The sequence below is a fragment of the Engystomops pustulosus genome, chromosome 5 (assembly GCF_040894005.1).
Source record: "Engystomops pustulosus chromosome 5, aEngPut4.maternal, whole genome shotgun sequence".
NCBI lineage: Eukaryota > Metazoa > Chordata > Amphibia > Anura > Leptodactylidae > Engystomops > Engystomops pustulosus.
In genome coordinates, this window is record NC_092415.1 from 120276218 (window position 1) to 120301077 (window position 24860).

Below are 24860 nucleotides of genomic sequence, written 5' to 3' on the forward strand. Positions count from 1 at the left end.
TAGCTCATTCAGCAACAGAGACAATCACGATCTTAGCTCTTTTAGCCAGAAATGCATTGAAAACAGTGTGCGTCTTATCATTGAGGTTGTCTTGTTAGGAAAATGAGTTAGGAGACAAAGCAACGGTGTTCCTACATGAAGTTAGTGAGTCTCTCTTAGATTAGAGTTGAATAGCGTCCTAGCTCATTCAGCAACAGAGACAATCACGATCTTAGCTTTTTTAGCCAGAAATGCATTGAAAGCAGTGTGCGTCTTATCATTGAGGTTGTCTTGTTAGGAAAATGAGTTAGGAGGCAAAGTAACGGTGTTCCTACATGAAGTTAGTGAGTCTCTCTTAGATTAGAGTTGAATAGCGTCCTAGCTCATTCAGCAACAGAGACAATCACGATCTTAGCTCTTTTAGCCAGAAATGCATTGAAAGCAGTGTGCGTCTTATCATTGAGGTTGTCTTGTTAGGAAAATGAGTTAGGAGACAAAGTAACGGTGTTCCTACATGAAGTTAGTGAGTCTCTCTTAGATTAGAGTTGAATAGCGTCCTAGCTCATTTAGCAACAGAGACAATCACGATCTTAGCTCTTTTAGCCAGAAATGCATTGAAAACAGTGTGCGTCTTATCATTGAGGTTGTCTTGTTAGGAAAATGAGTTAGGAGACAAAGCAACGGTGTTCCTACATTAAGTTAGTGAGTCTCTCTTAGATTGGAGTTGAATAGCGTCCTAGCTCATTCAGCAACAGAGACAATCACGATCTTAGCTCTTTTAGCCAGAAATGCATTGAAAACAGTGTGCGTCTTATCATTGAGGTTGTCTTGTTAGGAAAATGAGTTAGGAGACAAAGCAACGGTGTTCCTACATGAAGTTAGTGAGTCTCTCTTAGATTAGAGTTGAATAGCGTCCTAGCTCATTCAGCAACAGAGACAATCACGATCTTAGCTCTTTTAGCCTGAAATGCATTGAAAGCAGTGTGCGTCTTATTATTGAGGTTGTCTTGTTAGGAAAATTAGTTAGGAGACAAAGTAACGGTGTTCCTACATAAAGTTAGTGAGTCTCTCTTAGATTAGAGTTGAATAGCGTCCTAGCTCATTCAGCAACAGAGACAATCACGATCTTAGCCCTTTTAGCCAGAAATGCATTGAAAGCAGTGTGCGTCTTATCATTGAGGTTGTCTTGTTAGGAAAATGAGTTAGGAGACAAAGTAACGGTGTTCCTACATGAAGTTAGTGAGTCTCTCTTAGATTATAGTTGAATAGCGTCCTAGCTCATTCAGCAACAGAGACAATCACGATCTTAGCTCTTTTAGCAAGAAATGCTTTGAAAACAGTGTGCGTCTTATCATTGAGGTTGTCTTGTTAGGAAAATGAGTTAGGAGACAAAGTAACGGTGTTCCTACATGAAGTTAGTGAGTCTCTCTTAGATTGGAGTTGAATAGCGTCCTAGCTCATTCAGCAACAGAGACAATCACGATCTTAGCTCTTTTAGCCAGAAATGCATTGAAAACAGTGTGCGTCTTATCATTGAGGTTGTCTTGTTAGGGAAATGAGTTAGGAGACAAAGTAACGGTGTTCCTACATGAAGTTAGTGAGTCTTTTTTAGTTTGGAGTTGAATAGCGTCCTAGCTCATTCAGCAACAGAGACAATCACGATCTTAGCTCTTTTAGCCAGAAATGCATTGAAAACAGTTTGCGTCTTATCATTGAGGTTGTCTTGTTAGGAAAATGAGTTAGGAGACAAAGTAACGGTGTTCCTACATGAAGTTAGTGAGTCTCTCTTAGATTAGAGTTGAATAGCGTCCTAGCTCATTCAGCAACAGAGACAATCACGATCTTAGCTCTTTTAGCAAGAAATGCTTTGAAAACCGTGTGCGTCTTATCATTGAGGTTGTCTTGTTAGGAAAATGAGTTAGGAGACAAAGTAACGGTGTTCCTACATGAAGTTAGTGAGTCTTTCTTAGATTGAAGTTGAATAGCGTCCTAGCTCATTCAGCAACAGAGACAATCACGATCTTAGCTCTTTTAGCCAGAAATGCATTGAAAACAGTGTGCGTCTTATCATTGAGGTTGTCTTGTTAGGAAAATGAGTTAGGAGACAAAGTAACGGTGTTCCTACATGAAGTTAGTGAGTCTTTCTTAGATTGAAGTTGAATAGCGTCCTAGCTCATTCAGCAACAGAGACAATCACGATCTTAGCTCTTTTAGCCAGAAATGCATTGAAAACAGTGTGCGTCTTATCATTGAGGTTGTCTTGTTAGGAAAATGAGTTAGGAGACAAAGTAACGGTGTTCCTACATGAAGTTACTGAGTCTCTCTTAGATTAGAGTTGAATAGCGTCCTAGCTCATTCAGCAACAGAGACAATCACGATCTTAGCTCTTTTAGCCAGAAATGCATTGAAAACAGTGTGTGTCTTATCATTGAGGTTGTCTTGTTAGGAAAATGAGTTAGGAGACAAAGCAACGGTGTTCCTACATGAAGTTACTGAGTCTCTCTTAGATTAGAGTTGAATAGCGTCCTAGCTCATTCAGCAACAGAGACAATCACGATCTTAGCTCTTTTAGCCAGAAATGCATTGAAAACAGTGTGCGTCTTATCATTGAGGTTGTCTTGTTAGGAAAATGAGTTAGGAGACAAAGCAACGGTGTTCCTACATGAAGTTAGTGAGTCTCTCTTAGATTGGAGTTGAATAGCGTCCTAGCTCATTCAGCAACAGAGACAATCACGATATTAGCTCTTTTAGCCAGAAATGCATTGAAAACAGGGTGCGTCTTATCATTGAGGTTGTCTTGTTAGGAAAATGAGTTAGGAGACAAAGCAACGGTGTTCCTACATGAAGTTAGTGAGTCTCTCTTAGATTAGAGTTGAATAGCGTCCTAGCTCATTCAGCAACAGAGACAATCACGATCTTAGCTCTTTTAGCCAGAAATGCATTGAAAACAGTGTGCGTCTTATCATTGAGGTTGTCTTGTTAGGAAAATGAGTTAGGAGACAAAGCAACGGTGTTCCTACATGAAGTTAGTGAGTCTCTCTTAGATTGGAGTTGAATAGCGTCCTAGCTCATTCAGCAACAGAGACAATCACGATATTAGCTCTTTTAGCCAGAAATGCATTGAAAACAGGGTGCGTCTTATCATTGAGGTTGTCTTGTTAGGAAAATGAGTTAGGAGACAAAGCAACGGTGTTCCTACATGAAGTTAGTGAGTCTCTCTTAGATTAGAGTTGAATAGCGTCCTAGCTCATTCAGCAACAGAGACAATCACGATCTTAGCTCTTTTAGCCAGAAATGCATTGAAAGCAGTGTGCGTCTTATCATTGAGGTTGTCTTGTTGGAAAAATGAGTTAGGAGACAAAGTAACGGTGTTCCTACATGAAGTTAGTGAGTCTCTCTTAGATTAGAGTTGAATAGCGTCCTAGCTCATTCAGCAACAGAGACAATCACGATCTTAGCTCTTTTAGCCAGAAATGCATTGAAAGCAGTGTGCGTCTTATCATTGAGGTTGTCTTGTTAGGAAAATGAGTTAGGAGACAAAGTAACGGTGTTCCTACATGAAGTTAGTGAGTCTCTCTTAGATTAGAGTTGAATAGCGTCCTAGCTCATTCAGCAACAGAGACAATCACGATCTTAGCTCTTTTAGCAAGAAATGTATTGAAAACAGTGTGCGTCTTATCATTGAGGTTGTATTGTTAAGAAAATGAGTTAGGAGACAAAGTAACGGTGTTCCTACATGAAGTTAGTGAGTCTCTCTTAGATTGGAGTTGAATAGCGTCCTAGCTCATTCAGCAACAGAGACAATCACGATCTTAGCTCTTTTAGCCAGAAATGCATTGAAAACAGTGTGCGTCTTATCATTGAGGTTGTCTTGTTAGGAAAATGAGTTAGGAGACAAAGTAACGGTGTTCCTACATGAAGTTAGTGAGTCTTTCTTAGATTGAAGTTGAATAGCGTCCTAGCTCATTCAGCAACAGAGAGAATCACGATCTTAGCTCTTTTAGCTAGAAATGCATTGAAAACAGTGTGCGTCTTATCATTGAGGTTGTCTTGTTAGGAAAATGAGTTAGGAGACAAAGTAACGGTGTTCCTACATGAAGTTAGTGAGTCTCTCTTAGATTAGAGTTGAATAGCGTCCTAGCTCATTCAGCAACAGAGACAATCACGATCTTAGCTCTTTTAGCTAGAAGTGCATTGAAAACAGTGTGCGTCTTATCATTGAGGTGGTCTTGTTAGGAAAATGAGTTAGGAGACAAAGTAACGGTGTTCCTACATGAAGTTAGTGAGTCTCTCTTAGATTAGAGTTGATTAGCGTCCTAGCTCATTCAGCAACAGAGACAATCACGATCTTAGCTCTTTTAGCCAGAAATGCATTGAAAACAATGTGCGTCTTATCATTGAGGTTGTCTTGTTAGGAAAATGAGTTAGGAGACAAAGCAACGGTGTTCCTACATGAAGTTACTGAGTCTCTCTTAGATTAGAGTTGAATAGCGTCCTAGCTCATTCAGCAACAGAGACAATCACGATCTTAGCTCTTTTAGCCAGAAATGCATTGAAAACAGTGTGCGTCTTATCATTGAGGTTGTCTTGTTAGGAAAATGATTTAGGAGACAAAGCAACGGTGTTCCTACATGAAATTAGTGAGTCTCTCTTAGATTAGAGTTGAATAGCGTCCTAGCTCATTCAGCAACAGAGACAATCACGATCTTAGCTCTTTTAGCCAAAAATGCATTGAAAACAATGTGCGTCTTATCATTGAGGTTGTCTTGTTAGGAAAATGAGTTAGGAGACAAAGCAACGGTGTTCCTACATGAAGTTACTGAGTCTCTCTTAGATTAGAGTTGAATAGCGTCCTAGCTCATTCAGCAACAGAGACAATCACGATCTTAGCTCTTTTAGCCAGAAATGCATTGAAAACAGTGTGCGTCTTATCATTGAGGTTGTCTTGTTAGGAAAATGAGTTAGGAGACAAAGCAACGGTGTTCCTACATTAAGTTAGTGAGTCTCTCTTAGATTGGAGTTGAATAGCGTCCTAGCTCATTCAGCAACAGAGACAATCACGATCTTAGCTCTTTTAGCCAGAAATGCATTGAAAACAGTGTGCGTCTTATCATTGAGGTTGTCTTGTTAGGAAAATGAGTTAGGAGACAAAGCAACGGTGTTCCTACATGAAGTTAGTGAGTCTCTCTTAGATTAGAGTTGAATAGCGTCCTAGCTCATTCAGCAACAGAGACAATCACGATCTTAGCTTTTTTAGCCAGAAATGCATTGAAAGCAGTGTGCGTCTTATCATTGAGGTTGTCTTGTTAGGAAAATGAGTTAGGAGGCAAAGTAACGGTGTTCCTACATGAAGTTAGTGAGTCTCTCTTAGATTAGAGTTGAATAGCGTCCTAGCTCATTCAGCAACAGAGACAATCACGATCTTAGCTCTTTTAGCCAGAAATGCATTGAAAGCAGTGTGCGTCTTATCATTGAGGTTGTCTTGTTAGGAAAATGAGTTAGGAGACAAAGTAACGGTGTTCCTACATGAAGTTAGTGAGTCTCTCTTAGATTAGAGTTGAATAGCGTCCTAGCTCATTTAGCAACAGAGACAATCACGATCTTAGCTCTTTTAGCCAGAAATGCATTGAAAACAGTGTGCGTCTTATCATTGAGGTTGTCTTGTTAGGAAAATGAGTTAGGAGACAAAGCAACGGTGTTCCTACATTAAGTTAGTGAGTCTCTCTTAGATTGGAGTTGAATAGCGTCCTAGCTCATTCAGCAACAGAGACAATCACGATCTTAGCTCTTTTAGCCAGAAATGCATTGAAAACAGTGTGCGTCTTATCATTGAGGTTGTCTTGTTAGGAAAATGAGTTAGGAGACAAAGCAACGGTGTTCCTACATGAAGTTAGTGAGTCTCTCTTAGATTAGAGTTGAATAGCGTCCTAGCTCATTCAGCAACAGAGACAATCACGATCTTAGCTCTTTTAGCCTGAAATGCATTGAAAGCAGTGTGCGTCTTATTATTGAGGTTGTCTTGTTAGGAAAATTAGTTAGGAGACAAAGTAACGGTGTTCCTACATAAAGTTAGTGAGTCTCTCTTAGATTAGAGTTGAATAGCGTCCTAGCTCATTCAGCAACAGAGACAATCACGATCTTAGCCCTTTTAGCCAGAAATGCATTGAAAGCAGTGTGCGTCTTATCATTGAGGTTGTCTTGTTAGGAAAATGAGTTAGGAGACAAAGTAACGGTGTTCCTACATGAAGTTAGTGAGTCTCTCTTAGATTAGAGTTGAATAGCGTCCTAGCTCATTCAGCAACAGAGACAATCACGATCTTAGCTCTTTTAGCCAGAAATGCATTGAAAACAGTGTGCGTCTTATCATTGAGGTTGTCTTGTTAGGAAAATGAGTTAGGAGACAAAGGAACGGTGTTCCTACATGAAGTTAGTGAGTCTCTCTTAGATTAGAGTTGAATAGCGTCCTAGCTCATTCAGCAACAGAGACAATCACGATCTTAGCTCTTTTAGCTAGAAATGCATTGAAAACAGTGTGCGTCTTATCATTGAGGTTGTCTTGTTAGGAAAATGAGTTAGGAGACAAAGCAACGGTGTTCCTACATGAAGTTAGTGAGTCTCTCTATGATTAGAGTTGAATAGCGTCCTAGCTCATTCAGCAACAGAGACAATCACGATCTTAGCTCTTTTAGCCTGAAATGCATTGAAAGCAGTGTGCGTCTTATCATTGAGGTTGTCTTGTTAGGAAAATGAGTTAGGAGGCAAAGTAACGGTGTTCCTACATGAAGTTAGTGAGTCTCTCTTAGATTAGAGTTGAATAGCGTCCTAGCTCATTCAGCAACAGAGACAATCACGATCTTAGCTCTTTTAGCCAGAAATGCATTGAAAGCAGTGTGCGTCTTATCATTGAGGTTGTCTTGTTAGGAAAATGAGTTAGGAGACAAAGTAACGGTGTTCCTACATGAAGTTACTGAGTCTTTCTTAGATTAGAGTTGAATAGCGTCCTAGCTCTTCAGCAACAGAGACAATCACGATCTTAGCTCTTTTAGCCAGAAATGCATTGAAAACAGTGTGCGTCTTATTATTGAGGTTGTCTTGTTAGGAAAATGAGTTAGGAGACAAAGTAACGGTGTTCCTACATGAAGTTAGTGAGTCTCTCTTAGATTAGAGTTGAATAGCGTCCTAGCTCATTTAGCAACAGAGACAATCACGATCTTAGCTCTTTTAGCCAGAAATGCATTGAAAACAGTGTGCGTCTTATCATTGAGGTTGTCTTGTTAGGAAAATGAGTTAGGAGACAAAGCAACGGTGTTCCTACATTAAGTTAGTGAGTCTCTCTTAGATTGGAGTTGAATAGCGTCCTAGCTCATTCAGCAACAGAGACAATCACGATCTTAGCTCTTTTAGCCAGAAATGCATTGAAAACAGTGTGCGTCTTATCATTGAGGTTGTCTTGTTAGGAAAATGAGTTAGGAGACAAAGCAACGGTGTTCCTACATGAAGTTAGTGAGTCTCTCTTAGATTAGAGTTGAATAGCGTCCTAGCTCATTCAGCAACAGAGACAATCACGATCTTAGCTCTTTTAGCCTGAAATGCATTGAAAGCAGTGTGCGTCTTATTATTGAGGTTGTCTTGTTAGGAAAATTAGTTAGGAGACAAAGTAACGGTGTTCCTACATAAAGTTAGTGAGTCTCTCTTAGATTAGAGTTGAATAGCGTCCTAGCTCATTCAGCAACAGAGACAATCACGATCTTAGCCCTTTTAGCCAGAAATGCATTGAAAGCAGTGTGCGTCTTATCATTGAGGTTGTCTTGTTAGGAAAATGAGTTAGGAGACAAAGTAACGGTGTTCCTACATGAAGTTAGTGAGTCTCTCTTAGATTAGAGTTGAATAGCGTCCTAGCTCATTCAGCAACAGAGACAATCACGATCTTAGCTCTTTTAGCCAGAAATGCATTGAAAACAGTGTGCGTCTTATCATTGAGGTTGTCTTGTTAGGAAAATGAGTTAGGAGACAAAGGAACGGTGTTCCTACATGAAGTTAGTGAGTCTCTCTTAGATTAGAGTTGAATAGCGTCCTAGCTCATTCAGCAACAGAGACAATCACGATCTTAGCTCTTTTAGCTAGAAATGCATTGAAAACAGTGTGCGTCTTATCATTGAGGTTGTCTTGTTAGGAAAATGAGTTAGGAGACAAAGCAACGGTGTTCCTACATGAAGTTAGTGAGTCTCTCTATGATTAGAGTTGAATAGCGTCCTAGCTCATTCAGCAACAGAGACAATCACGATCTTAGCTCTTTTAGCCTGAAATGCATTGAAAGCAGTGTGCGTCTTATCATTGAGGTTGTCTTGTTAGGAAAATGAGTTAGGAGGCAAAGTAACGGTGTTCCTACATGAAGTTAGTGAGTCTCTCTTAGATTAGAGTTGAATAGCGTCCTAGCTCATTCAGCAACAGAGACAATCACGATCTTAGCTCTTTTAGCCAGAAATGCATTGAAAGCAGTGTGCGTCTTATCATTGAGGTTGTCTTGTTAGGAAAATGAGTTAGGAGACAAAGTAACGGTGTTCCTACATGAAGTTACTGAGTCTTTCTTAGATTAGAGTTGAATAGCGTCCTAGCTCATTCAGCAACAGAGACAATCACGATCTTAGCTCTTTTAGCCAGAAATGCATTGAAAACAGTGTGCGTCTTATCATTGAGGTTGTCTTGTTAGGAAAATGAGTTAGGAGACAAAGCAACGGTGTTCCTACATGAAGTTACTGAGTCTCTCTTAGATTAGAGTTGAATAGCGTCCTAGCTCATTCAGCAACAGAGACAATCACGATCTTAGCTCTTTTAGCCAGAAATGCATTGAAAACAGTGTGCGTCTTATCATTGAGGTTGTCTTGTTAGGAAAATGAGTTAGGAGACAAAGCAACGGTGTTCCTACATGAAGTTAGTGAGTCTCTCTTAGATTGGAGTTGAATAGCGTCCTAGCTCATTCAGCAACAGAGACAATCACGATATTAGCTCTTTTAGCCAGAAATGCATTGAAAACAGTGTGCGTCTTATCATTGAGGTTGTCTTGTTAGGAAAATGAGTTAGGAGACAAAGCAACGGTGTTCCTACATGAAGTTAGTGAGTCTCTCTTAGATTAGAGTTGAATAGCGTCCTAGCTCATTCAGCAACAGAGACAATCACGATCTTAGCTCTTTTAGCCTGAAATGCATTGAAAGCAGTGTGCGTCTTATCATTGAGGTTGTCTTGTTAGGAAAATGAGTTAGGAGGCAAAGTAACGGTGTTCCTACATGAAGTTAGTGAGTCTCTCTTAGATTAGAGTTGAATAGCGTCCTAGCTCATTCAGCAACAGAGACAATCACGATCTTAGCTCTTTTAGCCAGAAATGCATTGAAAGCAGTGTGCGTCTTATCATTGAGGTTGTCTTGTTAGGAAAATGAGTTAGGAGACAAAGTAACGGTGTTCCTACATGAAGTTAGTGAGTCTCTCTTAGATTAGAGTTGAATAGCGTCCTAGCTCATTTAGCAACAGAGACAATCACGATCTTAGCTCTTTTAGCCAGAAATGCATTGAAAACAGTGTGCGTCTTATCATTGAGGTTGTCTTGTTAGGAAAATGAGTTAGGAGACAAAGCAACGGTGTTCCTACATTAAGTTAGTGAGTCTCTCTTAGATTGGAGTTGAATAGCGTCCTAGCTCATTCAGCAACAGAGACAATCACGATCTTAGCTCTTTTAGCCAGAAATGCATTGAAAACAGTGTGCGTCTTATCATTGAGGTTGTCTTGTTAGGAAAATGAGTTAGGAGACAAAGCAACGGTGTTCCTACATGAAGTTAGTGAGTCTCTCTTAGATTAGAGTTGAATAGCGTCCTAGCTCATTCAGCAACAGAGACAATCACGATATTAGCTCTTTTAGCCAGAAATGCATTGAAAACAGTGTGCGTCTTATCATTGAGGTTGTCTTGTTAGGAAAATGAGTTAGGAGACAAAGCAACGGTGTTCCTACATGAAGTTAGTGAGTCTCTCTTAGATTAGAGTTGAATAGCGTCCTAGCTCATTCAGCAACAGAGACAATCACGATCTTAGCTCTTTTAGCCTGAAATGCATTGAAAGCAGTGTGCGTCTTATCATTGAGGTTGTCTTGTTAGGAAAATGAGTTAGGAGGCAAAGTAACGGTGTTCCTACATGAAGTTAGTGAGTCTCTCTTAGATTAGAGTTGAATAGCGTCCTAGCTCATTCAGCAACAGAGACAATCACGATCTTAGCTCTTTTAGCCAGAAATGCATTGAAAGCAGTGTGCGTCTTATCATTGAGGTTGTCTTGTTAGGAAAATGAGTTAGGAGACAAAGTAACGGTGTTCCTACATGAAGTTAGTGAGTCTCTCTTAGATTAGAGTTGAATAGCGTCCTAGCTCATTCAGCAACAGAGACAATCACGATCTTAGCTCTTTTAGCCAGAAATGCATTGAAAACAGTGTGCGTCTTATCATTGAGGTTGTCTTGTTAGGAAAATGAGTTAGGAGACAAAGCAACGGTGTTCCTACATTAAGTTAGTGAGTCTCTCTTAGATTGGAGTTGAATAGCGTCCTAGCTCATTCAGCAACAGAGACAATCACGATCTTAGCTCTTTTAGCCAGAAATGCATTGAAAACAGTGTGCGTCTTATCATTGAGGTTGTCTTGTTAGGAAAATGAGTTAGGAGACAAAGCAACGGTGTTCCTACATGAAGTTAGTGAGTCTCTCTTAGATTAGAGTTGAATAGCGTCCTAGCTCATTCAGCAACAGAGACAATCACGATCTTAGCTCTTTTAGCAAGAAATGCTTTGAAAACAGTGTGCGTCTTATCATTGAGGTTGTCTTGTTAGGAAAATGAGTTAGGAGACAAAGCAACGGTGTTCCTACATTAAGTTAGTGAGTCTCTCTTAGATTGGAGTTGAATAGCGTCCTAGCTCATTCAGCAACAGAGACAATCACGATCTTAGCTCTTTTAGCCAGAAATGCATTGAAAACAGTGTGCGTCTTATCATTGAGGTTGTCTTGTTAGGAAAATGAGTTAGGAGACAAAGCAACGGTGTTCCTACATGAAGTTAGTGAGTCTCTCTTAGATTAGAGTTGAATAGCGTCCTAGCTCATTCAGCAACAGAGACAATCACGATCTTAGCTCTTTTAGCAAGAAATGCTTTGAAAACAGTGTGCGTCTTATCATTGAGGTTGTCTTGTTAGGAAAATGAGTTAGGAGACAAAGTAACGGTGTTCCTACATGAAGTTAGTGAGTCTTTCTTAGATTGAAGTTGAATAGCGTCCTAGCTCATTCAGCAACAGAGACAATCACGATCTTAGCTCTTTTAGCTAGAAATGCATTGAAAACAGTGTGCGTCTTATCATTGAGGTTGTCTTGTTAGGAAAATGAGTTAGGAGACAAAGCAACGGTGTTCCTACATGAAGTTAGTGAGTCTCTCTTAGATTAGAGTTGAATAGCGTCCTAGCTCATTCAGCAACAGAGACAATCACGATCTTAGCTCTTTTAGCAAGAAATGCATTGAAAACAGTGTGCGTCTTATCATTGAGGTTGTCTTGTTAGGAAAATGAGTTAGGAGACAAAGCAACGGTGTTTCTACATGAAGTTAGTGAGTCTCTCTTAGATTAGAGTTGAATAGCGTCCTAGCTCATTCAGCAACAGAGACAATCACGATCTTAGCTCTTTTAGCAAGAAATGCTTTGAAAACAGTGTGCGTCTTATCATTGAGGTTGTCTTGTTAGGAAAATGAGTTAGGAGACAAAGTAACGGTGTTCCTACATGAAGTTAGTGAGTCTTTCTTAGATTGAAGTTGAATAGCGTCCTAGCTCATTCAGCAACAGAGAGAATCACGATCTTAGCTCTTTTAGCTAGAAATGCATTGAAAACAGTGTGCGTCTTATCATTGAGGTTGTCTTGTTAGGAAAATGAGTTAGGAGACAAAGTAACGGTGTTCCTACATGAAGTTAGTGAGTCTCTCTTAGATTAGAGTTGAATAGCGTCCTAGCTCATTCAGCAACAGAGAGAATCACGATCTTAGCTCTTTTAGCTAGAAATGCATTGAAAACAGTGTGCGTCTTATCATTGAGGTTGTCTTGTTAGGAAAATGAGTTAGGAGACAAAGTAACGGTGTTCCTACATGAAGTTAGTGAGTCTCTCTTAGATTGGAGTTGAATAGCGTCCTAGCTCATTCAGCAACAGAGACAATCACGATCTTAGCTCTTTTAGCCAGAAATGCATTGAAAACAGTGTGCGTCTTATCATTGAGGTTGTCTTGTTAGGGAAATGAGTTAGGAGACAAAGTAACGGTGTTCCTACATGAAGTTAGTGAGTCTTTTTTAGTTTGGAGTTGAATAGCGTCCTAGCTCATTCAGCAACAGAGACAATCACGATCTTAGCTCTTTTAGCCAGAAATGCATTGAAAACAGTGTGCGTCTTATCATTGAGGTTGTCTTGTTAGGAAAATGAGTTAGGAGACAAAGTAACGGTGTTCCTACATGAAGTTAGTGAGTCTCTCTTAGATTAGAGTTGAATAGCGTCCTAGCTCATTCAGCAACAGAGACAATCACGATCTTAGCTCTTTTAGCCAGAAATGCATTGAAAACAGTGTGCGTCTTATCATTGAGGTTGTCTTGTTAGGAAAATGAGTTAGGAGACAAAGTAACGGTGTTCCTACATGAAGTTAGTGAGTCTCTCTTAGATTAGAGTTGAATAGCGTCCTAGCTCATTCAGCAACAGAGACAATCACGATCTTAGCTCTTTTAGCCAGAAATGCATTGAAAACAGTGTGCGTCTTATCATTGAGGTTGTCTTGTTAGGAAAATGAGTTAGGAGACAAAGTAACGGTGTTCCTACATGAAGTTAGTGAGTCTCTCTTAGATTGAAGTTGAATAGCGTCCTAGCTCATTCAGCAACAGAGACAATCACGATCTTAGCTCTTTTAGCCAGAAATGCATTGAAAACAGTGTGCGTCTTATCATTGAGGTTGTCTTGTTAGGAAAATGAGTTAGGAGACAAAGTAACGGTGTTCCTACATGAAGTTACTGAGTCTCTCTTAGATTAGAGTTGAATAGCGTCCTAGCTCATTCAGCAACAGAGACAATCACGATCTTAGCTCTTTTAGCCAGAAATGCATTGAAAACAGTGTGCGTCTTATCATTGAGGTTGTCTTGTTAGGAAAATGAGTTAGGAGACAAAGCAACGGTGTTCCTACATGAAGTTACTGAGTCTCTCTTAGATTAGAGTTGAATAGCGTCCTAGCTCATTCAGCAACAGAGAGAATCACGATCTTAGCTCTTTTAGCTAGAAATGCATTGAAAACAGTGTGCGTCTTATCATTGAGGTTGTCTTGTTAGGAAAATGAGTTAGGAGACAAAGTAACGGTGTTCCTACATGAAGTTAGTGAGTCTCTCTTAGATTGGAGTTGAATAGCGTCCTAGCTCATTCAGCAACAGAGACAATCACGATCTTAGCTCTTTTAGCCAGAAATGCATTGAAAACAGTGTGCGTCTTATCATTGAGGTTGTCTTGTTAGGGAAATGAGTTAGGAGACAAAGTAACGGTGTTCCTACATGAAGTTAGTGAGTCTTTTTTAGTTTGGAGTTGAATAGCGTCCTAGCTCATTCAGCAACAGAGACAATCACGATCTTAGCTCTTTTAGCCAGAAATGCATTGAAAACAGTGTGCGTCTTATCATTGAGGTTGTCTTGTTAGGAAAATGAGTTAGGAGACAAAGTAACGGTGTTCCTACATGAAGTTAGTGAGTCTCTCTTAGATTAGAGTTGAATAGCGTCCTAGCTCATTCAGCAACAGAGACAATCACGATCTTAGCTCTTTTAGCCAGAAATGCATTGAAAACAGTGTGCGTCTTATCATTGAGGTTGTCTTGTTAGGAAAATGAGTTAGGAGACAAAGTAACGGTGTTCCTACATGAAGTTAGTGAGTCTCTCTTAGATTAGAGTTGAATAGCGTCCTAGCTCATTCAGCAACAGAGACAATCACGATCTTAGCTCTTTTAGCCAGAAAACAGTGTGCGTCTTATCATTGAGGTTGTCTTGTTAGGAAAATGAGTTAGGAGACAAAGTAACGGTGTTCCTACATGAAGTTAGTGAGTCTTTCTTAGATTGAAGTTGAATAGCGTCCTAGCTCATTCAGCAACAGAGACAATCACGATCTTAGCTCTTTTAGCCAGAAATGCATTGAAAACAGTGTGCGTCTTATCATTGAGGTTGTCTTGTTAGGAAAATGAGTTAGGAGACAAAGTAACGGTGTTCCTACATGAAGTTACTGAGTCTCTCTTAGATTAGAGTTGAATAGCGTCCTAGCTCATTCAGCAACAGAGACAATCACGATCTTAGCTCTTTTAGCCAGAAATGCATTGAAAACAGTGTGCGTCTTATCATTGAGGTTGTCTTGTTAGGAAAATGAGTTAGGAGACAAAGCAACGGTGTTCCTACATGAAGTTACTGAGTCTCTCTTAGATTAGAGTTGAATAGCGTCCTAGCTCATTCAGCAACAGAGACAATCACGATCTTAGCTCTTTTAGCCAGAAATGCATTGAAAACAGTGTGCGTCTTATCATTGAGGTTGTCTTGTTAGGAAAATGAGTTAGGAGACAAAGCAACGGTGTTCCTACATGAAGTTAGTGAGTCTCTCTTAGATTGGAGTTGAATAGCGTCCTAGCTCATTCAGCAACAGAGACAATCACGATATTAGCTCTTTTAGCCAGAAATGCATTGAAAACAGTGTGCGTCTTATCATTGAGGTTGTCTTGTTAGGAAAATGAGTTAGGAGACAAAGCAACGGTGTTCCTACATGAAGTTAGTGAGTCTCTCTTAGATTAGAGTTGAATAGCGTCCTAGCTCATTCAGCAACAGAGACAATCACGATCTTAGCTCTTTTAGCCTGAAATGCATTGAAAGCAGTGTGCGTCTTATCATTGAGGTTGTCTTGTTAGGAAAATGAGTTAGGAGACAAAGTAATGGTGTTCCTACATGAAGTTAGTGAGTCTCTCTTAGATTAGAGTTGAATAGCGTCCTAGCTCATTCAGCAACAGAGACAATCACGATCTTAGCTCTTTTAGCCAGAAATGCATTGAAAGCAGTGTGCGTCTTATCATTGAGGTTTTCTTGTTAGGAAAATGAGTTAGGAGACAAAGTAACGGTGTTCCTACATGAAGTTAGTGAGTCTCTCTTAGATTAGAGTTGAATAGCGTCCTAGCTCATTTAGCAACAGAGACAATCACGATCTTAGCTCTTTTAGCCAGAAATGCATTGAAAACAGTGTGCGTCTTATCATTGAGGTTGTCTTGTTAGGAAAATGAGTTAGGAGACAAAGCAACGGTGTTCCTACATTAAGTTAGTGAGTCTCTCTTAGATTGGAGTTGAATAGCGTCCTAGCTCATTCAGCAACAGAGACAATCACGATCTTAGCTCTTTTAGCAAGAAATGTATTGAAAACAGTGTGCGTTGTATTGTGCGTTGTATTGTTAAGAAAATGAGTTAGGAGACAAAGTAACGGTGTTCCTACATGAAGTTAGTGAGTCTCTCTTAGATTGGAGTTGAATAGCGTCCTAGCTCATTCAGCAACAGAGACAATCACGATCTTAGCTCTTTTAGCCAGAAATGCATTGAAAACAGTGTGCGTCTTATCATTGAGGTTGTCTTGTTAGGAAAATGAGTTAGGAGACAAAGTAACGGTGTTCCTACATGAAGTTAGTGAGTCTCTCTTAGATTAGAGTTGAATAGCGTCCTAGCTCATTCAGCAACAGAGACAATCACGATCTTAGCTCTTTTAGCCAGAAATGCATTGAAAACAGTGTGCGTCTTATCATTGAGGTTGTCTTGTTAGGAAAATGAGTTAGGAGACAAAGTAACGGTGTTCCTACATGAAGTTAGTGAGTCTCTCTTAGATTAGAGTTGAATAGCGTCCTAGCTCATTCAGCAACAGAGACAATCACGATCTTAGCTCTTTTAGCCAGAAATGCATTGAAAACAGTGTGCGTCTTATCATTGAGGTTGTCTTGTTAGGAAAATGAGTTAGGAGACAAAGCAACGGTGTTTCTACATGAAGTTAGTGAGTCTCTCTTAGATTAGAGTTGAATAGCGTCCTAGCTCATTCAGCAACAGAGACAATCACGATCTTAGCTCTTATAGCAAGAAATGCTTTGAAAACAGTGTGCGTCTTATCATTGAGGTTGTCTTGTTAGGAAAATGAGTTAGGAGACAAAGTAACGGTGTTCCTACATGAAGTTAGTGAGTCTTTCTTAGATTGAAGTTGAATAGCGTCCTAGCTCATTCAGCAACAGAGACAATCACGATCTTAGCTCTTTTAGCTAGAAATGCATTGAAAACAGTGTGCGTCTTATCATTGAGGTTGTCTTGTTAGGAAAATGAGTTAGGAGACAAAGTAACGGTGTTCCTACATGAAGTTAGTGAGTCTCTCTTAGATTAGAGTTGAATAGCGTCCTAGCTCATTCAGCAACAGAGACAATCACGATCTTAGCCCTTTTAGCCAGAAATGCATTGAAAACAGTGTGCGTCTTATCATTGAGGTGTCTTGTTAGGAAAATGAGTTAGGAGACAAAGTAACGGTGGTCCTACATGAAGTTAGTGAGTCTCTCTTAGATTGGAGTTGAATAGCGTCCTAGCTCATTCAGCAACAGAGACAATCACGATCTTAGCTCTTTTAGCAAGAAATGCATTGAAAACAGTGTGCGTCTTATCATTGAGGTTGTCTTGTTAGGAAAATGAGTTAGGAGACAAAGTAACGGTGTTCCTACATGAAGTTAGTGAGTCTCTCTTAGATTGGAGTTGAATAGCGTCCTAGCTCATTCAGCAACAGAGACAATCACGATCTTAGCTCTTTTAGCCAGAAATGCATTGAAAGCAGTGTGCGTCTTATTATTGAGGTTGTCTTGTTAGGAAAATGAGTTAGGAGACAAAGTAACGGTGTTCCTACATGAAGTTAGTGAGTCTCTCTTAGATTGGAGTTGAATAGCGTCCTAGCTCATTCAGCAACAGAGACAATCACGATCTTAGCTCTTTTAGCCTGAAATGCATTGAAAGCAGTGTGCGTCTTATTATTGAGGTTGTCTTGTTAGGAAAATGAGTTAGGAGACAAAGTAACGGTGTTCCTACATGAAGTTAGTGAGTCTCTCTTAGATTAGAGTTGAATAGCGTCCTAGCTCATTCAGCAACAGAGACAATCACGATCTTAGCTCTTTTAGCCAGAAATGCATTGAAAGCAGTGTACGTCTTATCATTGAGGTTGTCTTGTTAGGAAAATGAGTTAGGAGACAAAGTAACGGTGTTCCTACATGAAGTTAGTGAGTCTCTCTTAGATTAGAGTTGAATAGCGTCCTAGCTCATTCAGCAACAGAGACAATCACGATCTTAGCTCTTTTAGCCAGAAATGCATTGAAAACAGTGTGCGTCTTATCATTGAGGTTGTCTTGTTAGGAAAATGAGTTAGGAGACAAAGTAACGGTGTTCCTACATGAAGTTAGTGAGTCTCTCTTAGATTAGAGTTGAATAGCGTCCTAGCTCATTCAGCAACAGAGACAATCACGATCTTAGCTCTTTTAGCAAGAAATGTATTGAAAACAGTGTGCGTCTTATCATTGAGGTTGTATTGTTAAGAAAATGAGTTAGGAGACAAAGTAACGGTGTTCCTACATGAAGTTAGTGAGTCTCTCTTAGATTGGAGTTGAATAGCGTCCTAGCTCATTCAGCAACAGAGACAATCACGATCTTAGCTCTTTTAGCCAGAAATGCATTGAAAACAGTGTGCGTCTTATCATTGAGGTTGTCTTGTTAGGAAAATGAGTTAGGAGACAAAGTAACGGTGTTCCTACATGAAGTTAGTGAGTCTTTCTTAGATTGAAGTTGAATAGCGTCCTAGCTCATTCAGCAACAGAGAGAATCACGATCTTAGCTCTTTTAGCTAGAAATGCATTGAAAACAGTGTGCGTCTTATCATTGAGGTTGTCTTGTTAGGAAAATGAGTTAGGAGACAAAGTAACGGTGTTCCTACATGAAGTTAGTGAGTCTCTCTTAGATTAGAGTTGAATAGCGTCCTAGCTCATTCAGCAACAGAGACAATCACGATCTTAGCTCTTTTAGCTAGAAGTGCATTGAAAACAGTGTGCGTCTTATCATTGAGGTGGTCTTGTTAGGAAAATGAGTTAGGAGACAAAGTAACGGTGTTCCTACATGAAGTTAGTGAGTCTCTCTTAGATTAGAGTTGATTAGCGTCCTAGCTCATTCAGCAACAGAGACAATCACGATCTTAGCTCTTTTAGCCAGAAATGCATTGAAAACAATGTGCGTCTTATCATTGAGGTTGTCTTGTTAGGAAAATGAGTTAGGAGACAAAGCAACGGTGTTCCTACATGAAGTTACTGAGTCTCTCTTAGATTAGAGTTGAATAGCGTCCTAGCTCATTCAGCAACAGAGACAATCACGATCTTAGCTCTTTTAGCCAGAAATGCATTGAAAACAGTGTGCGTCTTATCATTGAGGTTGTCTTGTTAGGAAAATGATTTAGGAGACAAAGCAACGGTGTTCCTACATGAAATTAGTGAGTCTCTCTTAGATTAGAGTTGAATAGCGTCCTAGCTCATTCAGCAACAGAGACAATCACGATCTTAGCTCTTTTAGCCAGAAATGCATTGAAAACAATGTGCGTCTTATCATTGAGGTTGTCTTGTTAGGAAAATGAGTTAGGAGACAAAGCAACGGTGTTCCTACATGAAGTTACTGAGTCTCTCTTAGATTAGAGTTGAATAGCGTCCTAGCTCATTCAGCAACAGAGACAATCACGATCTTAGCTCTTTTAGCCAGAAATGCATTGAAAACAGTGTGCGTCTTATCATTGAGGTTGTCTTGTTAGGAAAATGAGTTAGGAGACAAAGCAACGGTGTTCCTACATTAAGTTAGTGAGTCTCTCTTAGATTGGAGTTGAATAGCGTCCTAGCTCATTCAGCAACAGAGACAATCACGATCTTAGCTCTTTTAGCCAGAAATGCATTGAAAACAGTGTGCGTCTTATCATTGAGGTTGTCTTGTTAGGAAAATGAGTTAGGAGACAAAGCAACGGTGTTCCTACATGAAGTTAGTGAGTCTCTCTTAGATTAGAGTTGAATAGCGTCCTAGCTCATTCAGCAACAGAGACAATCACGATCTTAGCTTTTTTAGCCAGAAATGCATTGAAAGCAGTGTGCGTCTTATCATTGAGGTTGTCTTGTTAGGAAAATGAGTTAGGAGGCAAAGTAACGGTGTTCCTACATGAAGTTAGTGAGTCTCTCTTAGATTAGAGTTGAATAGCGTCCTAGCTCATTCAGCAACAGAGACAATCACGATCTTAGCTCTTTTAGCCAGAAATGCATTGAAAGCAGTGTGCGTCTTATCATTGAGGTTGTCTTGTTAGGAAAATGAGTTAGGAGACAAAGTAACGGTGTTCCTACATGAAGTTAGTGAGTCTCTCTTAGATTAGAGTTGAATAGCGTCCTAGCTCATTTAGCAACAGAGACAATCACGATCTTAGCTCTTTTAGCCAGAAATGCATTGAAAACAGTGTGCGTCTTATCATTGAGGTTGTCTTGTTAGGAAAATGAGTTAGGAGACAAAGCAACGGTGTTCCTACATTAAGTTAGTGAGTCTCTCTTAGATTGGAGTTGAATAGCGTCCTAGCTCATTCAGCAACAGAGACAATCACGATCTTAGCTCTTTTAGCCAGAAATGCATTGAAAACAATGTGCGTCTTATCATTGAGGTTGTCTTGTTAGGAAAATGAGTTAGGAGACAAAGCAACGGTGTTCCTACATGAAGTTAGTGAGTCTCTCTTAGATTAGAGTTGAATAGCGTCCTAGCTCATTCAGCAACAGAGACAATCACGATCTTAGCTCTTTTAGCCTGAAATGCATTGAAAGCAGTGTGCGTCTTATTATTGAGGTTGTCTTGTTAGGAAAATTAGTTAGGAGACAAAGTAACGGTGTTCCTACATAAAGTTAGTGAGTCTCTCTTAGATTAGAGTTGAATAGCGTCCTAGCTCATTCAGCAACAGAGACAATCACGATCTTAGCCCTTTTAGCCAGAAATGCATTGAAAGCAGTGTGCGTCTTATCATTGAGGTTGTCTTGTTAGGAAAATGAGTTAGGAGACAAAGTAACGGTGTTCCTACATGAAGTTAGTGAGTCTCTCTTAGATTAGAGTTGAATAGCGTCCTAGCTCATTCAGCAACAGAGACAATCACGATCTTAGCTCTTTTAGCCAGAAATGCATTGAAAACAGTGTGCGTCTTATCATTGAGGTTGTCTTGTTAGGAAAATGAGTTAGGAGACAAAGGAACGGTGTTCCTACATGAAGTTAGTGAGTCTCTCTTAGATTAGAGTTGAATAGCGTCCTAGCTCATTCAGCAACAGAGACAATCACGATCTTAGCTCTTTTAGCTAGAAATGCATTGAAAACAGTGTGCGTCTTATCATTGAGGTTGTCTTGTTAGGAAAATGAGTTAGGAGACAAAGCAACGGTGTTCCTACATGAAGTTAGTGAGTCTCTCTATGATTAGAGTTGAATAGCGTCCTAGCTCATTCAGCAACAGAGACAATCACGATCTTAGCTCTTTTAGCCTGAAATGCATTGAAAGCAGTGTGCGTCTTATCATTGAGGTTGTCTTGTTAGGAAAATGAGTAAGGAGGCAAAGTAACGGTGTTCCTACATGAAGTTAGTGAGTCTCTCTTAGATTAGAGTTGAATAGCGTCCTAGCTCATTCAGCAACAGAGACAATCACGATCTTAGCTCTTTTAGCCAGAAATGCATTGAAAGCAGTGTGCGTCTTATCATTGAGGTTGTCTTGTTAGGAAAATGAGTTAGGAGACAAAGTAACGGTGTTCCTACATGAAGTTAGTGAGTCTCTCTTAGATTAGAGTTGAATAGCGTCCTAGCTCATTCAGCAACAGAGACAATCACGATCTTAGCTCTTTTAGCTAGAAATGCATTGAAAACAGTGTGCGTCTTATCATTGAGGTTGTCTTGTTAGGAAAATGAGTTGGGAGACAAAGTAACGGTGTTCCTACATGAAGTTAGTGAGTCTCTCTTAGATCAGAGTTGATTAGCGTCCTAGCTCATTCAGCAACAGAGACAATCACGATCTTAGCTCTTTTAGCCAGAAATGCATTGAAAACAGTGTGCGTCTTATCATTGAGGTTGTCTTGTTAGGAAAATGAGTTAGGAGGCAAAGTAACGGTGTTCCTACATGAAGTTAGTGAGTCTCTCTTAGATTAGAGTTGAATAGCGTCCTAGCTCATTCAGCAACAGAGACAATCACGATCTTAGCTCTTTTAGCCAGAAATGCATTGAAAGCAGTGTGCGTCTTATCATTGAGGTTGTCTTGTTAGGAAAATGAGTTAGGAGACAAAGTAACGGTGTTCCTACATGAAGTTAGTGAGTCTCTCTTAGATTATAGTTGAATAGCGTCCTAGCTCATTCAGCAACAGAGACAATCACGATCTTAGCTCTTTTAGCAAGAAATGCTTTAAAAACAGTGTGCGTCTTATCATTGAGGTTGTCTTGTTAGGAAAATGAGTTAGGAGACAAAGTAACGGTGTTCCTACATGAAGTTAGTGAGTCTCTCTTAGATTGGAGTTGAATAGCGTCCTAGCTCATTCAGCAACAGAGACAATCACGATCTTAGCTCTTTTAGCCAGAAATGCATTGAAAACAGTGTGCGTCTTATCATTGAGGTTGTCTTGTTAGGGAAATGAGTTAGGAGACAAAGTAACGGTGTTCCTACATGAAGTTAGTGAGTCTTTTTTAGTTTGGAGTTGAATAGCGTCCTAGCTCATTCAGCAACAGAGACAATCACGATCTTAGCTCTTTTAGCCAGAAATGCATTGAAAACAGTGTGCGTCTTATCATTGAGGTTGTCTTGTTAGGAAAATGAGTTAGGAGACAAAGTAACGGTGTTCCTACATGAAGTTAGTGAGTCTCTCTTAGATTAGAGTTGAATAGCGTCCTAGCTCATTCAGCAACAGAGACAATCACGATCTTAGCTCTTTTAGCAAGAAATGCTTTGAAAACCGTGTGCGTCTTATCATTGAGGTTGTCTTGTTAGGAAAATGAGTTAGGAGACAAAGTAACGGTGTTCCTACATGAAGTTAGTGAGTCTTTCTTAGATTGAAGTTGAATAGCGTCCTAGCTCATTCAGCAACAGAGACAATCACGATCTTAGCTCTTTTAGCCACAAATGCATTGAAAACAGTGTGCGTCTTATCATTGAGGTTGTCTTGTTAGGAAAATGAGTTAGGAGACAAAGTAACGGTGTTCCTACATGAAGTTAGTGAGTCTTTCTTAGATTGAAGTTGAATAGCGTCCTAGCTCATTCAGCAACAGAGACAATCACGATCTTAGCTCTTTTAGCCAGAAATGCATTGAAAACAGTGTGCGTCTTATCATTGAGGTTGTCTTGTTAGGAAAATGAGTTAGGAGACAAAGTAACGGTGTTCCTACATGAAGTTACTGAGTCTTTCTTAGATTAGAGTTGAATAGCGTCCTAGCTCATTCAGCAACAGAGACAATCACGATCTTAGCTCTTTTAGCCAGAAATGCATTGAAAACAGTGTGCGTCTTATCATTGAGGTTGTCTTGTTAGGAAAATGAGTTAGGAGACAAAGCAACGGTGTTCCTACATGAAGTTACTGAGTCTCTCTTAGATTAGAGTTGAATAGCGTCCTAGCTCATTCAGCAACAGAGACAATCACGATCTTAGCTCTTTTAGCCAGAAATGCATTGAAAACAGTGTGCGTCTTATCATTGAGGTTGTCTTGTTAGGAAAATGAGTTAGGAGACAAAGCAACGGTGTTCCTACATGAAGTTAGTGAGTCTCTCTTAGATTGGAGTTGAATAGCGTCCTAGCTCATTCAGCAACAGAGACAATCACGATATTAGCTCTTTTAGCCAGAAATGCATTGAAAACAGTGTGCGTCTTATCATTGAGGTTGTCTTGTTAGGAAAATGAGTTAGGAGACAAAGCAACGGTGTTCCTACATGAAGTTAGTGAGTCTCTCTTAGATTAGAGTTGAATAGCGTCCTAGCTCATTCAGCAACAGAGACAATCACGATCTTAGCTCTTTTAGCCTGAAATGCATTGAAAGCAGTGTGCGTCTTATCATTGAGGTTGTCTTGTTAGGAAAATGAGTTAGGAGGCAAAGTAACGGTGTTCCTACATGAAGTTAGTGAGTCTCTCTTAGATTAGAGTTGAATAGCGTCCTAGCTCATTCAGCAACAGAGACAATCACGATCTTAGCTCTTATAGCCAGAAATGCATTGAAAGCAGTGTGCGTCTTATCATTGAGGTTGTCTTGTTAGGAAAATGAGTTAGGAGACAAAGCAACGGTGTTCCTACATGAAGTTAGTGAGTCTCTCTTAGATTAGAGTTGAATAGCGTCCTAGCTCATTCAGCAACAGAGACAATCACGATCTTAGCTCTTTTAGCAAGAAATGCATTGAAAACAGTGTGCGTCTTATCATTGAGGTTGTCTTGTTAGGAAAATGAGTTAGGAGACAAAGCAACGGTGTTTCTACATGAAGTTAGTGAGTCTCTCTTAGATTAGAGTTGAATAGCGTCCTAGCTCATTCAGCAACAGAGACAATCACGATCTTAGCTCTTTTAGCAAGAAATGCTTTGAAAACAGTGTGCGTCTTATCATTGAGGTTGTCTTGTTAGGAAAATGAGTTAGGAGACAAAGTAACGGTGTTCCTACATGAAGTTAGTGAGTCTTTCTTAGATTGAAGTTGAATAGCGTCCTAGCTCATTCAGCAACAGAGAGAATCACGATCTTAGCTCTTTTAGCTAGAAATGCATTGAAAACAGTGTGCGTCTTATCATTGAGGTTGTCTTGTTAGGAAAATGAGTTAGGAGACAAAGTAACGGTGTTCCTACATGAAGTTAGTGAGTCTCTCTTAGATTAGAGTTGAATAGCGTCCTAGCTTATTCAGCAACAGAGAGAATCACGATCTTAGCTCTTTTAGCTAGAAATGCATTGAAAACAGTGTGCGTCTTATCATTGAGGTTGTCTTGTTAGGAAAATGAGTTAGGAGACAAAGTAACGGTGTTCCTACATGAAGTTAGTGAGTCTCTCTTAGATTGGAGTTGAATAGCGTCCTAGCTCATTCAGCAACAGAGACAATCACGATCTTAGCTCTTTTAGCCAGAAATGCATTGAAAACAGTGTGCGTCTTATCATTGAGGTTGTCTTGTTAGGGAAATGAGTTAGGAGACAAAGTAACGGTGTTCCTACATGAAGTTAGTGAGTCTTTTTTAGTTTGGAGTTGAATAGCGTCCTAGCTCATTCAGCAACAGAGACAATCACGATCTTAGCTCTTTTAGCCAGAAATGCATTGAAAACAGTGTGCGTCTTATCATTGAGGTTGTCTTGTTAGGAAAATGAGTTAGGAGACAAAGTAACGGTGTTCCTACATGAAGTTACTGAGTCTCTCTTAGATTAGAGTTGAATAGCGTCCTAGCTCATTCAGCAACAGAGACAATCACGATCTTAGCTCTTTTAGCCAGAAATGCATTGAAAACAGTGTGCGTCTTATCATTGAGGTTGTCTTGTTAGGAAAATGAGTTAGGAGACAAAGTAACGGTGTTCCTACATGAAGTTAGTGAGTCTCTCTTAGATTAGAGTTGAATAGCGTCCTAGCTCATTCAGCAACAGAGACAATCACGATCTTAGCTCTTTTAGCCAGAAATGCATTGAAAACAGTGTGCGTCTTATCATTGAGGTTGTCTTGTTAGGAAAATGAGTTAGGAGACAAAGTAACGGTGTTCCTACATGAAGTTAGTGAGTCTTTCTTAGATTGAAGTTGAAT